Source organism: Pocillopora damicornis, chromosome 12 (assembly GCF_964200805.1).
Source record: "Pocillopora damicornis chromosome 12, jaPocDami1.2, whole genome shotgun sequence".
Taxonomy (NCBI): Eukaryota; Metazoa; Cnidaria; class Anthozoa; order Scleractinia; family Pocilloporidae; genus Pocillopora; species Pocillopora damicornis.
Genome location: NC_142681.1, coordinates 16,359,087 through 16,371,862, shown reverse-complemented (window position 1 = coordinate 16,371,862; position 12,776 = coordinate 16,359,087). Strand labels below are relative to the sequence as shown.

Genomic DNA, 12,776 nt, shown 5'->3' with positions numbered 1-12,776 from the left:
CTCTTAGCACAAGGGAGACACTTTGAATACATAAGAAAGTAAAGAATGCTAGACTAGTTTCTAAGCAATCTCAACTTGGGAGAAGGAGTGGGGAAGAAACAGTTGGATATTAACGAGGCACAGTGGCGGATTTTAACTCTGAAGTACAAAATTCATCTTAGGACATCCACATTTCACATCCAGAGTCAAAGGACTCTCTAGAAGGTCTCAGTGGGGTTAACTGTTACTCGTAAAACGGCGAAAACGATCAGCCGTTAGGCGGAACAACTGACAAATTTTAACCGTTAGTCGTAAAAAAAGTTAACTGTTACAAAGGAAGATTAGCCGTAAAATGGCCAAATCTTAACCGTTTAAATCCTCACCCCAGTGCTGTAAACTCAGTTGCAAAATTTGAATTCTATTTACCCATGATTTTGGAAGTCTGTTAAGAGTGATAAATATTGAGATCAAGATGGGAGAAGGGTGGAAGAAATTTTTTTCATCTTTTATTTTCCGACTCTTCAATGTATCATCCTAAACATTGGAACCCTTAGTAGTAGCCCTTTGTAAATACCGTATAACCTTAAATATACGAGAACCGTAACAATTTGAGCGTACATCGTATTTTAATACAAGAAAACACATCATAAGCTCCAGAATATCGTCTAAGATTTTACTCGGTATAATATGTACTGAGTATGTTTACAAGCGAACGACGCGTTGAGATTAAATCCTCCTTGCGTTTTCATCAAGCATCTTTCTGCAAAGATAAAAGACGTTAAAGGAAATGAGCTGTAATACTAAGGCACCGTTTTCAAGGTTAGTTATGTCAGGGAAGTACTCCTAGTAACTAAATTTATCGCGCGTTTATGTCAGATCGAAGAAAAAAAACATCATTGGATATTTATTTAGAGACTCTAACAAAACCTTTTAAAATCTTTTGAAATAAACAAATATACATTTATACCTCTTTATCGAAAATTGTTCTAAAAGGAAAACCGTTTTTAGGTTACAAATTACAGTTGATATTCTCCCATTAATAGAATCCAGAATCGTGTCTGCCCAAAGGTCTTCAAAATTTATTGTTTCGAGAATTTAAAAGGTTTGTGTTTTGAAACGAGGATAAGAGCGAAGTCTTAAATGCGAGTAATTTTTGCGGTATTCTCATCCAAATAAAGCTCATTTTCACGAAAAAGTTAAGCAATCGTTCTCTCTTTAAATGTAAGGGTTTTCGTAAATTGCAACTGGAAGCTCTGGCGTTAAGGCCCCGGTTGTGAGGTCAACCTTCACTCTGATTGGCTGTTGCGATTACTTTGGTTTTGATTATGGAATACCAACCGAGTTGGGCCATACTCTGAGCTAGTACCATAATCAATATATCGTTTGAAATCGAATTGATTTTGATATTTTTTTATACCTTTGTGCATCGGTATTCTTGAATCTTTGGATTGCGGCTAACAGTCTCTAATACGCAGTGGTAGTCAAGTCCAGCTGCTGTACAATATTCCACCGAACAATCGGAATCCGTCTGGCAAACTTCATTATGTATCGCTGAGCAAATAACTTCGCGTTTCCTCTCTTCCTCAAGCTAAAGAGACGACAGAGATAAAAATACAAGTAAGGCCCACCCCAAAGGAGGTGGGGGGAGATGACACTCCCTTATTTGGCTTTCACAAGTATGCACTGGCAAACAGGCTGTGGCTTTCGCGTCTAATTCTTTAGGAAGGCTTAAACATTTGTCTTTTTAGCCTATTCATTAGAGTTTCATGCAAAGGCAGTAACCTCATATTGAGTGGTACATGTACACGTATAGATGGGTGGTATAATAATTTTTTTTATTATTATTTGTCAAATGGTTCTTCTGAACTACCTTCCTTCCTAACATACAATTGGTACATTGATTGGGTCAATACACCTTGGCATTTTTCTGTCTCAGAGGAAGCCTCCACTAATGAAGCAAGTCGTCATTTAACTGATAAAATTTGCTTTTTACGAAGATTTCTTACATGAAATGGGAAAGTAATATCTATAGAGTTATCTATATCACCGAAAGAAAAGATAAGCAATATACTGATGTTTGAATTATATATCCGCAAGCGCCATTTTAGATCAACTTATATCCAAAGAAAGTGTTCAAGTCAATTTCCAGCGTCAAGGTTGAAGTCTGTGGACACGATTGGTTCATATTGTGAAATCACGCGCAAAAATAGTAGTTTTGAATATAAAAACGTAAGAAATTTTTTACAATAATTTCCTGGAACTTAACTTACCCTTTTAACGAATCTGAAAGGATTTCGTTTATCAGCAAAGTGAGAAGGGAAAGATGTAGCTGTCGCAAGAAGGCAAAAGGCGAAGATAACTGCCCAAGTGTATCGGTAAGCCATGTCTTGATTACTACATAAGAAAGTGGAAACCAAAAAAAAAAATCATTAGTTGGCCATGCAACCCTTAAAGCTTTAATTGTTCACTACCCATTCACCTTTCACATACAGTTAAGTATTCACCACCGGCGGCTATTGAGTGATGGAAGTCGAAAGTGACCAACTCGTGATTGGTCAGACCAGTTTAAAATCTGATTGGTATAGAATTGCTGGTTTTCACGTGACGTCACTAAATTTCAGACTTCAGAACTATTGATCCTCCTGAGATTTTACTTTCATGATGTATTAGAGCAGCTAAAAACTAATATTCAGACAAATTTTCACTCCAAATGGGTTCTTGGTTTAGTGATAGACTACTCTTGAATTTCTAAGCTTTTGCGTGACGTGGCCTTTACATGACGAGCGAGAGAGCTGTTATGTTGGTTTAAAAGGTGACTTATTTAGGGAAATTCAGCTATCTGAACAGTTCTTGTATTAGAATAAAGTATTATTGTTACGTTTATGAGTTCTTAGAGAGATAAATTCACGCTTTTGTAGCAAAACTCAGTGACAGATGTTCCTGCTGGTTTCCGGCCGCCATGTTGGTGCCCATCTAGGTGGGCACCAGCATGGCGGCTCCATACAAATCTCTATAAATTTGGGAAAAACGTTTCTCCTCATATCTTCCGTAAGAAAAATTGCTGTGACCTGAATCTTGGCGAGAGTCTTTACATATCTAGCTTCTTTCTATTTCCAGATTCTAGACTAAATCGATTGAACGGTTTTTATTTTTTATTTTGATCTATTTTGAATGGCGTGACACTGAAAACCAGCAATAGGGGGCGGTTGTTTAGACCAATCAAAGAGCGAAGAAAAGAAAAACAACAATTGCCAGTTTGTTATCGGAAGTTAAGTCTTTTTATCAATTGTAGTCGCCACGAACACTAGATCCAAAACAATTACAACGGGAGATGTTAAAAAAAATTTTAAAAAAATACAGAAAATGTATCTCCAATGCACGTCATTAACGAACTAAAAGTTTGAGAAAGAACTACAGAAAGTTACTCCAATTTTTTTTAGACAAAAAAAGAGGAAATTCAGAGAAAATTCTGCTTTTGAACTTAACTTGGTCGTGCTCATTCTCTCGACGAAATAATTCAGTCTGCTGCTTGTTCTTTGAAATCTCATGCGAAAGTGTTATTGGCAGATTGCCCCTTTCTTCTTTCTCTCTTTGATCATTTCCATCTTCCGACGTCTCTTTTATTTCAATTTCTCCTGTTATCTTTGAAAAAGTCACTTTTTGTCACAACTTGACGTTAGATATTTCTTTTTCGACTGATATTTTCGCAAGAAGACAACAACTACCGTTAACTGAATATTTCGTTTCCAATTTCATGACGTTTTCGATTTCATTTGAATTAAAACGACCATTTATTTGCCGTTTAAAAGTAGTTTGTTTTTGTCACCTTTCAGTTTTTGAAACAGTCAAGGCAAATATAAACTTCCGAAAATTTGTATAACATCTTGAACTAAGAGGTTGTCAATCTGATATGAAATAATTATTCTAAAAATTACTGCGATTTTGCTATACATACATATGTGCACGCACGATTTGTGCAGTATAGTTAATAGAGCCATTAATTATACTAGCTTTACGAGCAACCTTTTTTCTCAAGCCGATATAAGTCGTTCGCTCTTGCGATACTAAACGCCAAAATTTCCCAAATGAGGCTCTCTCGTTGTCTAATTAATATAGCGGCCGTGAATAAATCTTCGATCGACTTTAAATGATAATGTCTTTGAAAAATCTTTAAATTCAACGCCCTTGGTTCTGAAAGGTCGACTAGTGATACAGACAGAGCTTTAAACAAAGTCAGTTCCGCGACACAGGTTTCTCGGCTATGCACTGACCCTAACTGAGACGCTAAAGTCTCCTTCTAAGCTGAAGAACAGAGGGTCACATCACACAGCTTTGCTAGTTTTCAAACGGGCTGGTGGTTGCAGCGACTGAATGTCCCCCTCTTCCAAATTCAACCCAGATTTAACTATCATAACGCAACATTTACAACAGAAAAATTATGACAACAAATCATTACACGTCGCAAAAAACCTGTAACAATTCTTAACTCACAACTGTTATCCCTTTCTGTTAAGAATAATGATGTAGAATAAAGTAAAAGAGTGAAGACCTTCACATCTCGGTCTCAAGACGTTTTGTGGTACTCCGCTATATCATGGAGTATATCAATTTCTTAGATCTCGTAAATCTTAGCCTGAGGCAGTCTCCGACCGCAGTCAAAAATACCTCCGCCGTCTAAATGGCCACGAGATTGTCTTACCAGCGTAACGATTATCCTTTTGTTGCTGAAGTAACGGCGGAGTACTTTTCTGCGTTCTTTCGCAGGTTTGAACTACTGACTTCTTTTGCGCTGGTCAACAAATGAAACTTTCCTTATATCCTTTTTCACGATAGCTCCTGCCTTTAGGCATTTAGGGGAGCGGAAACAAACGCATATTAAACCTGCATAATTTATTATTATTTCCGTTTGTGAGAGTTTTCTTGCATAAGTAAATAACTCGAGACACAGCAACGTCCTTTTATTGGACACAGTGTTGTCTTTCTTTCTGAATCTTGCCAAAAAATTCATATACATACTATACCTTTAATTTGCAGAAGATCAAAACTGTCCATTAAGGAAACACGAAGTTTGCTCAAAAATTTTTTTTTTCCGAAAATCATTCAAGGGAAATTTCGTTAGACTTGTCTCGTTTATTCAATTTTATTTGTAAATGGCATGTTTGGGTCAATAAAGGAAATACATTTTTATTTTTTTTCGATGTGATAACAGTATTCAATATGCTCCAGCTGTTGAATTCTCCACGATCCAAATTAATTACAAACTTTTATTTCAAAAACACTGATTTTCAAATGTAACGTTTATTCATAAGAAATATTGGACCTTTATGTTTATCATAAATCTTTTCGAGGGCGCAAATTGAGTCGTTCGCGAGTAAAAAAAAAGGGGCGTACTTTTTTTAGCTACAGGCCATTATCACGTACTCATTTTTCCTAAACCAACATCAATTAAATTCTACCAGATGTAGAAAAAAAAAAAAGAGAAAAGGACTTCACAATATCATTGCACTTTAGGTTGTTCCCTAATGCGATGAACCCAACTTTTTTTATGCGAAATGCAGAAAAAAATTTAACATACCACCTATTATCTGCTGTCACTGAGATAGCAAATTGCAAAAATATTGCGGTCTCCACGAAAACATCACTCTGTCAATCTTTCGCTACATACGTACCTTACTTTGATAAAACAATAAAATAAAGATTGTTATCAGAACGCGACAAAGTGCCGACTTCTTCAAACAAAGAAAGTAATACCATTCAGTTCGAAGTTAGTTTACAGAAGCGGTAAAATCAAATGGGTTAAACATCTTCAAGCTTACAAAAGAAACAAACAAAAGAACTAAGATTATTGATTTTTCATGAATTGCTGATGATAGAGAAAGTGCCACCAAAAACTTTGTTGTTGCGACACCCCGATTTTAAAACAGAATGACATCGACCTAATCAGTAGTAACACAAATCAGATCAAAATTCGAATATTGGAACCTTTTTTCAGAAGGGTACTTACATCTAGACCTTAACGTTAAAACAATGTCTTAAACGCACTAGAGACGCCTCGGAGCTTTATCCTCTATCGAAAAAAGTTTTTCAAATTACATTATTGTATTAGTTTTTACATACAGTTAATATTACAGTAAGGAATTAAACCGAAGTCAAACCGGTGATCAGAGTTTTATCTTGATCTTTTTTCATCGAGTTTGCCAGCTGACAACAGAAAATTAAAGTAAAAAACGCAATAACATTTTCCCGATTCGGAAAAATCCTACAAAAATAGCGTGGGCAGAGAACCTCAAGACATGTGAAAGTTTTATGAAATTTCTCAAGGTCTTTTTTGTTTTACCTCCGCAAATAAATACTTCCAAACGATTCTTAATAATTTCAGAGCAGAATGGGCCACATTGGACGTGTTGAATGATTTGAGGAATTAATTAATGTTTATCAACATTTGACTTCTTTTTTTAGCTGTTCTCCTAAAACCTTGACAAATAAAAAAGCATTTGCTGTTGTATCAACTGACGGCATTGATTCCTCTAGGGAGAAAATGAACCCTCGTAACTTTGCCTCACTCCTAACATGTGGGTGAGTAGCTCAATCGGTAGTAGGGCCCAAAATCCGTCGTAGCCTGAATTTTTTCCAGGTTTCTTTTTTGCAATTGCTTAAATTGCTTTGCTTGACGACTTTTAAAAATAAAATTCCATAAAGTTCTGTTTGTTTCGATCAACTTTTAGTCCTCACTGGCATAACCACAAGGATGATTGATTCAAGTTTAAAATCGGCACGTGTGCGAAGAGGTTTTGGTTTCACTGCTTCCGATTCGACTCGGAATTTGTGGCGTTGGAAAATCAGAGATGGGAACTTGGAGAAAGAACCTTAGATCAAGGACTTTAAGAACTGCAAATGAATCCTCCTTGTCTCTCTCCATTTTTAGTTTGAATAAACTATGATTGAATTACGGTGAATTAAGTCTATTGATTAAAAATCATCATCATCACAAAACGCCTCCTTCCCAAACTTATCAGAGCTCCATACTCGACTAGTGTAAGACAGTTTTCATTATTTTCTGTAGATTCACTAAGAATACCAGCTGACAGTCCGTGCCCCTGTAATCACCAAAGTACTGTCATGAGTTTTGCGAGATTTTACTTGAGTATGAAAAACGAAAAAATTGAAAATAAAAAAAGGAAAATAGAACCAAGAAATTCCAAAAAGGAATTAAATGGTTTTCTACAGCCATTTACCTAACGTGTAAAACAAAGGAAAACGTTCTAAGAAATTGTGAAATAAAAGAAGAAGAAAAAACGCCTCGATCAGCAGCAATAGTTGTCAGAAACTTTTAGTTTATTTCAATACAGATTAGACAGATTTTAAATTGAAAAAGCGCTCTAAAATTGTATTGTCATTACATATAAACTTCTGGCGTTCATTCTACGTTATGATGTCAATATATTACGCCGGATATATGCAAAAATCTGACAAAAGAATTAACGGAAACGGCAAAAATAAAAGGAACTGCTTTATATTTGAGTGCTCTGTTACGTTATTATACAAGGAATGACAGTGAAATATGAGGGAAATCATGAATTTAAGAACAATTTGTGCTCACCACACAAGTGAATAGTGCTTTTCGAGCGAGCTGATTGGCTACTTAAGAAGAGAATAATAAGCACTATTTACCTCCGAACAGCCGTTGAGACAAAATTGCGCGTCGAGAGTTTAATTTCAAACCATCTTTCGGTATATTGAAATAAATAAATGAATTTAATGGCATCTGTGTGGTATATATTGAAACAATTATTCTGATGTGTGGGAAAAGAATATTTAACTCCAGCTCAAACAAAGACATAGCATATGAAAACTTTCAAGGTTTGAATATGTGCTACAAGCATTTTATGCCTCCCCATTTCTCGATAAGTTAGCTATAATAATTGGGTCTGAGATCAAAAAATATGTTGATATTTTCCTTTTTCTCATTACCTGTCTGTTGATAGTGTATTGATTTTGTAAGGAGAGAATATTTATTGGTCATCAGCCCCGAGAAGGGCCGAGACTCTTATATTAAAGCATTCCTAAACAACCGTCCTCGCTGGGTTAAAAAGCTCTCGATCTTGAACGAATTGGCTAACACATTCTCTTAAAGTTTTGATAAATTTTGCAACTTAGATACACAACTCTTAGTGTTTTTAATACGTTGCTGATCGAGTGCGAGGTGAAAACGACGAGATATTGGCTAAAATTTAATAAACTCGATAATTTTGCAAAGTATTAATTTGCAAATTCAAATCAGGCCCATACAGAATCAATGGTATAGAAGAATAGGAAAATAGGGTTGTTAAAGACATCGTGGAACGAGAAATTGTTATCTACATTCTTTTTAAATACAAGTTTGTTTTGGTTCAGTAAAAAAGATATTAAGGACAGAATTAAATTCAGAAATTCTCAAAATCTGTTTTCTTAAACGCACACTTTGCGTTTGCGAAGAAAGGATATAGTAAAGCTATCATAATATTAACAACGAGCGAGTCAATTTTATTTCCTCCAAAAGTGAAATGGAGAGGTAGGTTAGATTTGGCCTTGGATTATGAATTTTTAAAAATTGATAAGGGTTTCCGGTTTTTCTACGTCCAACAACAAATTATGATTTGTGAGATTAAAAAAAAAACGGCAACAACAACAAGCAGACCTTGAAACTCATGCAATAGTCATGTTTCATGTGGGATTTTTTGTCAACAGCACAAATGAAATTCAATTTCAAAGCCCGAATACAAGTCAATCAATCAATTTTAATTGTAAATTCAATCGTTATTGAAAAAGAAAAACTCTGGAAAAAAACATTAATAAAAACAATTTGTAAGTTTAAATTTTAATTTGCAAAATTTTGTCGCGCCGTAACGTAGAATGCAATCCGAGATAATACCAGATAGCTTTCCATCGTTATTTATCAGCACTCTTGAGCATAGCTAGTCAACATATGCGTCTCTTAATGTATATCTTTCAATATCTGATATTTGTAAGCTTAATTTGTCACTTAGTGATAGATATACTTGTGGACGTTGTGACTCTGACAGTAAATGTTTTGGCGCCAAAATGTGCTGGCTCCACTGGGGATCCACCTAATGTGAAATGACCTTGCACCCAGCTGTGAAAAAAACAAAGTTGAAATACCGGCCTGAACATGATACAACCTTTGGCCTGCTTCAGGCAGCAGAGGGAAAAGCGATCTAGAAGAGGGGTGACTAAGAAAAAACGAGGAGCAAAGGAATGGCTGGTACTGTCACTTAATTCTAAACTTGAAACTCTTTGATTTTCTCGTGCCCATTGGTTCGATGATCTCTACTGACTGACAGCATAAAACAGGCTGGACAAACTTCGGAGTCTAAAAAAAACTTCACGTCAACCGAAGGGTTCAAACGCTCGAGGCATGAATAATTTAAGCAAAAATCCTGAAAGAAAACCGTTGGTAGTTATAAGAAAAAATAAACTTACTTATCGTAAAACGAAGGCTTGTTCTCTTTTCCCAATAGCGAGGTAAGATGGCAAAAACGTAATCGTGTCCTCGTATTATCTCAATATACCGCCTGCCGCAATCATCGGTAGATCAGGCCAATTTGCTTGATACAGTAAATTCTCTAAGTAACGTACACGTCGTAGAAACATTCAAAGACATTGTGCTCAATGGCTAAAACGTCGGTGACTTAATGATTATGCAAAATTGACGAAAGCAAAAAATGGTTATCGAACATTACAGATTGCTTAGACAAATAAAATGAAAGGCAAGTATGATCATGTTGCAAAATGAAAAAAAAAATAAAGTACCCTTAAAATTATTAGTCCACGTAGGAGCCCAATTCATTTAGATTTAAATTCAAATCAGAGAATTCACAGAATTTACCAAATTCAACCTCTGTCTGGTTGATTTAAATCGATGACTGAATGTTTTCAATGCTAAATGGGTAAAACAGCGGAAAACGCTCTTACTCAAAAAGTGTGCTAGATGCTCGGCAACAGGTCCGCACCGTTCACTTTCATACGATAAGTCCCGCGGAGATGAAAGTCTTACTTCAAATACATGAATTAACAAATGAACTGAACGTCATTTCCCCTTTGAATGCACATTCACTCGACGAAAAGCTCTCATAATTTGTTGTTGTCAATGGTGAAATGATGTCCTCATAGAGCATGCAGAAAATCCATCCTTTTAGGTCTGTATCCCTTACAGTCGACTAACTCGTCTTTTCAATAAACCGCGCATACCGCTTTCTTCATCTCCGCGGAAGTGGTCAGTTGACTTGTTAGACGCTTGAAAAGTAAAAGTTTTGCATATATAGAAATTTAATGGGGAACGATGCCCTAAAATACCAATTCAGTGTGCGATGAAGTCCATTTGAGATCCAGCTTCATGTTTTACGATAAAAACATACTAGCATACATGACCTCAGTGCAATATCAAACAAGATGAAACACAAATGTTCTGGCAATAACGGGTATGAAATAAGTGAAAGCAGCTTACAATCCGTTCAGAATTATTTAGTTTTGCGACCATTAATAACACCTACATTAATAGATGGATTCAGCAAGGATGAATATTCAAAGAAAAGCTTTGTAGAAGTCAGTGTTGGAGCAGTTTGTCCAAATATTTCAGCGTAAGATACTAATGAATATAAACTAGCTGAAACAACTGAAGAAATGAGCTTACGTTCCGTCGCATTGAACCTTGCTAACTGGATGTAAAAAGATCTTCCTTCATAGTCATGAGTCAATTAGGGGAGGCAGTAATAACACTGATGTTTTTCTTGAAATAACAACTGATTAAAATGCAGTTTTAGCAGTTTTACGCGAGGAAGTAACCTTTTCATTGGTGATTTGACCTTGAACAATATTAAGTAATAAAGTTAAAACATGATTTTTCTTTTATTCCAGAAGGACTTAAAACTTGCAGAAAAAATTTTCACTTTCTTAAGACACAAAGTCCACAAAAGCTATTTGGTAGTAGCTGATACATAATAAAATATTTTTTCCCCTGTCTTGCAGATGGACCAAGCTCAATATGGAATTGTTTCTTGATTACTATTGACGGAAGGGGCATGTTCGTCTTAACAGTAATTTTACTTTTACGCCTCCGATTCAGGAGTCAATTTAGCTTTAACATTCTAAAAACCGAGCTTTTTTTAATTTATCCCTTTTGCTTGGAATAAAACATCATGCTAAAAAGTCAAAATCCAAAGCTAGTGTAACCATCACTTCGGAAACACTGACTGAGTAACTCCACAATAAACATAACCGCACTTAATCAGTGACTTTTCTCATCCGTGTCATTTAGTTGTTCGACAGACTTCAATTCATCGAAAGTTTCTGATTTCCGCCCAACTCAGCAAATGTAAGTCGACATTTCAAACTATAAAGCATTTTCAGAGGATGTTAATCAGATTAAACGCACTTTCCGGCATATAGTACATTTGTAATTAAACTGACCTTCCTTAATCTATCAACTAGGAATCGTTAGGAGTGGGCATACACAAGAGAAACAGTACTAGAGTAGAACTTACTAGAGGATTTTATGATTTGAACTGAAGATAAACAAAGGAAATATTTTCTTTGTGTTCTTGACAAGTAGATCTTCGCGGTTTAACAATAGCGGATCATGAATATCCTCACATTTACAATGTACGTGATATTATTGCATATAAACCATGGCGCCGAAGGATGAGCTGTTTTGGTTTCTTTTCACAACAGATCGAAAGGCCTCTAAAACGCATAAACCGTGATTAAAAGCAATGATGCGGATAAGGTTAGGTAGTGAATTAACATATGTTCCGGAAATTTCACCCTGCAATATTGAGAGGTACTTAACTTTTGTTACTACCCTCTCTTTCGATTTTCGATACTTATAAATTACAACGAATACTATTGATAACAAACCTTCATTGCAAGAAACTTCACTAAATTCAATACCTTAGTTGACTTGGTTATCTCCTTAAGAGGTGATATTCTAAGCTATACGGACCTAAAAATATATTCAGTGAATAATTACCGATATTCTACTTTACTTCTTCGATTACACTACGTCACTATACTTCGATTAAATTGCACTTGAGATCACAAGTTCGATGGAATATTGATGCTCTTTTACCGAAATTCAATCGAGCATAAAAATTGCATCTCTTCATCGGTAACAGACTTGTGATCAATATGATATTTCGAAACATTGCAAGCCGCCCTTAAAGAGTACAACTATGTTGCACTAATCACGATCTTTTAAACATGTTAGCTCAACAATTGTGTTGTTCTGGAAAGACAAAGGATGTACTAAATATTCTCGGTTAGATCTGAGCAACAGATATGTCATTAAATGTCACATCAATGTTTTCTCCTCAACATGGAGATCGAAACGGACATTTTCGTCTGTTTCAGAATAAAGTTCAGAAGTGATGGAGTTCTCTCTCGCTAAGAATGAGCGGAATTTTGTACTAACGAATAATAGCGAAGAATTTACTGTAATATGGATAATAGAGATGTAACATACGTTAAGTCAAGTCTAACAGCGACTTATAATCATGCATACATAAGTCGGAATCATCGTTCAACTCGCTACGTAGACGAAAAAAAATAGCTATAGCGTATAATATTAATCTCAAAGTATCCTAGTTCATCATACCTTGTATCCGATGTGGAACATACCAACAAGTTTGAACGCAATAAAGTGGAACCACAGGCTGCTATTGCGGTGTGGTGTTTATTTAAACACGTTAATAAATACAAGTTTGATTTTCCTGGTTATTGTGACCGCAGGCGACAACAAATTA

At 35.6% G+C, this 12,776-nt stretch overlaps 2 long non-coding RNA genes across 9 annotated transcripts; one reads left to right on the top strand and one right to left on the bottom strand.

Annotated features, from left to right (window-relative positions):
* Positions 1–463: 463 nt before the first annotated feature.
* Positions 464–12,770, bottom strand: LOC149036741 (uncharacterized). 8 transcript variants are annotated; one of them, XR_016181813.1, is made up of 5 exons: positions 9,460–9,475; positions 9,018–9,112; positions 2,250–2,373; positions 1,397–1,567; positions 464–739 (listed from the first exon to the last, which is right to left on the bottom strand). It is a non-coding gene; the product is annotated as an uncharacterized LOC149036741 (long non-coding RNA). The 8 variants fall into 8 exon arrangements; XR_016181811.1 differs by lacking the exons at positions 9,018–9,112; positions 9,460–9,475 and adding an exon at positions 12,629–12,770; XR_016181815.1 differs by lacking the exons at positions 9,018–9,112; positions 9,460–9,475 and adding an exon at positions 10,670–10,851.
* On the top strand, positions 9,093–11,197 carry LOC149036742 (uncharacterized). Its single transcript, XR_016181817.1, has 2 exons — positions 9,093–9,241; positions 11,005–11,197. It is a non-coding gene; the product is annotated as an uncharacterized LOC149036742 (long non-coding RNA).
* Positions 12,771–12,776: the final 6 nt, after the last annotated feature.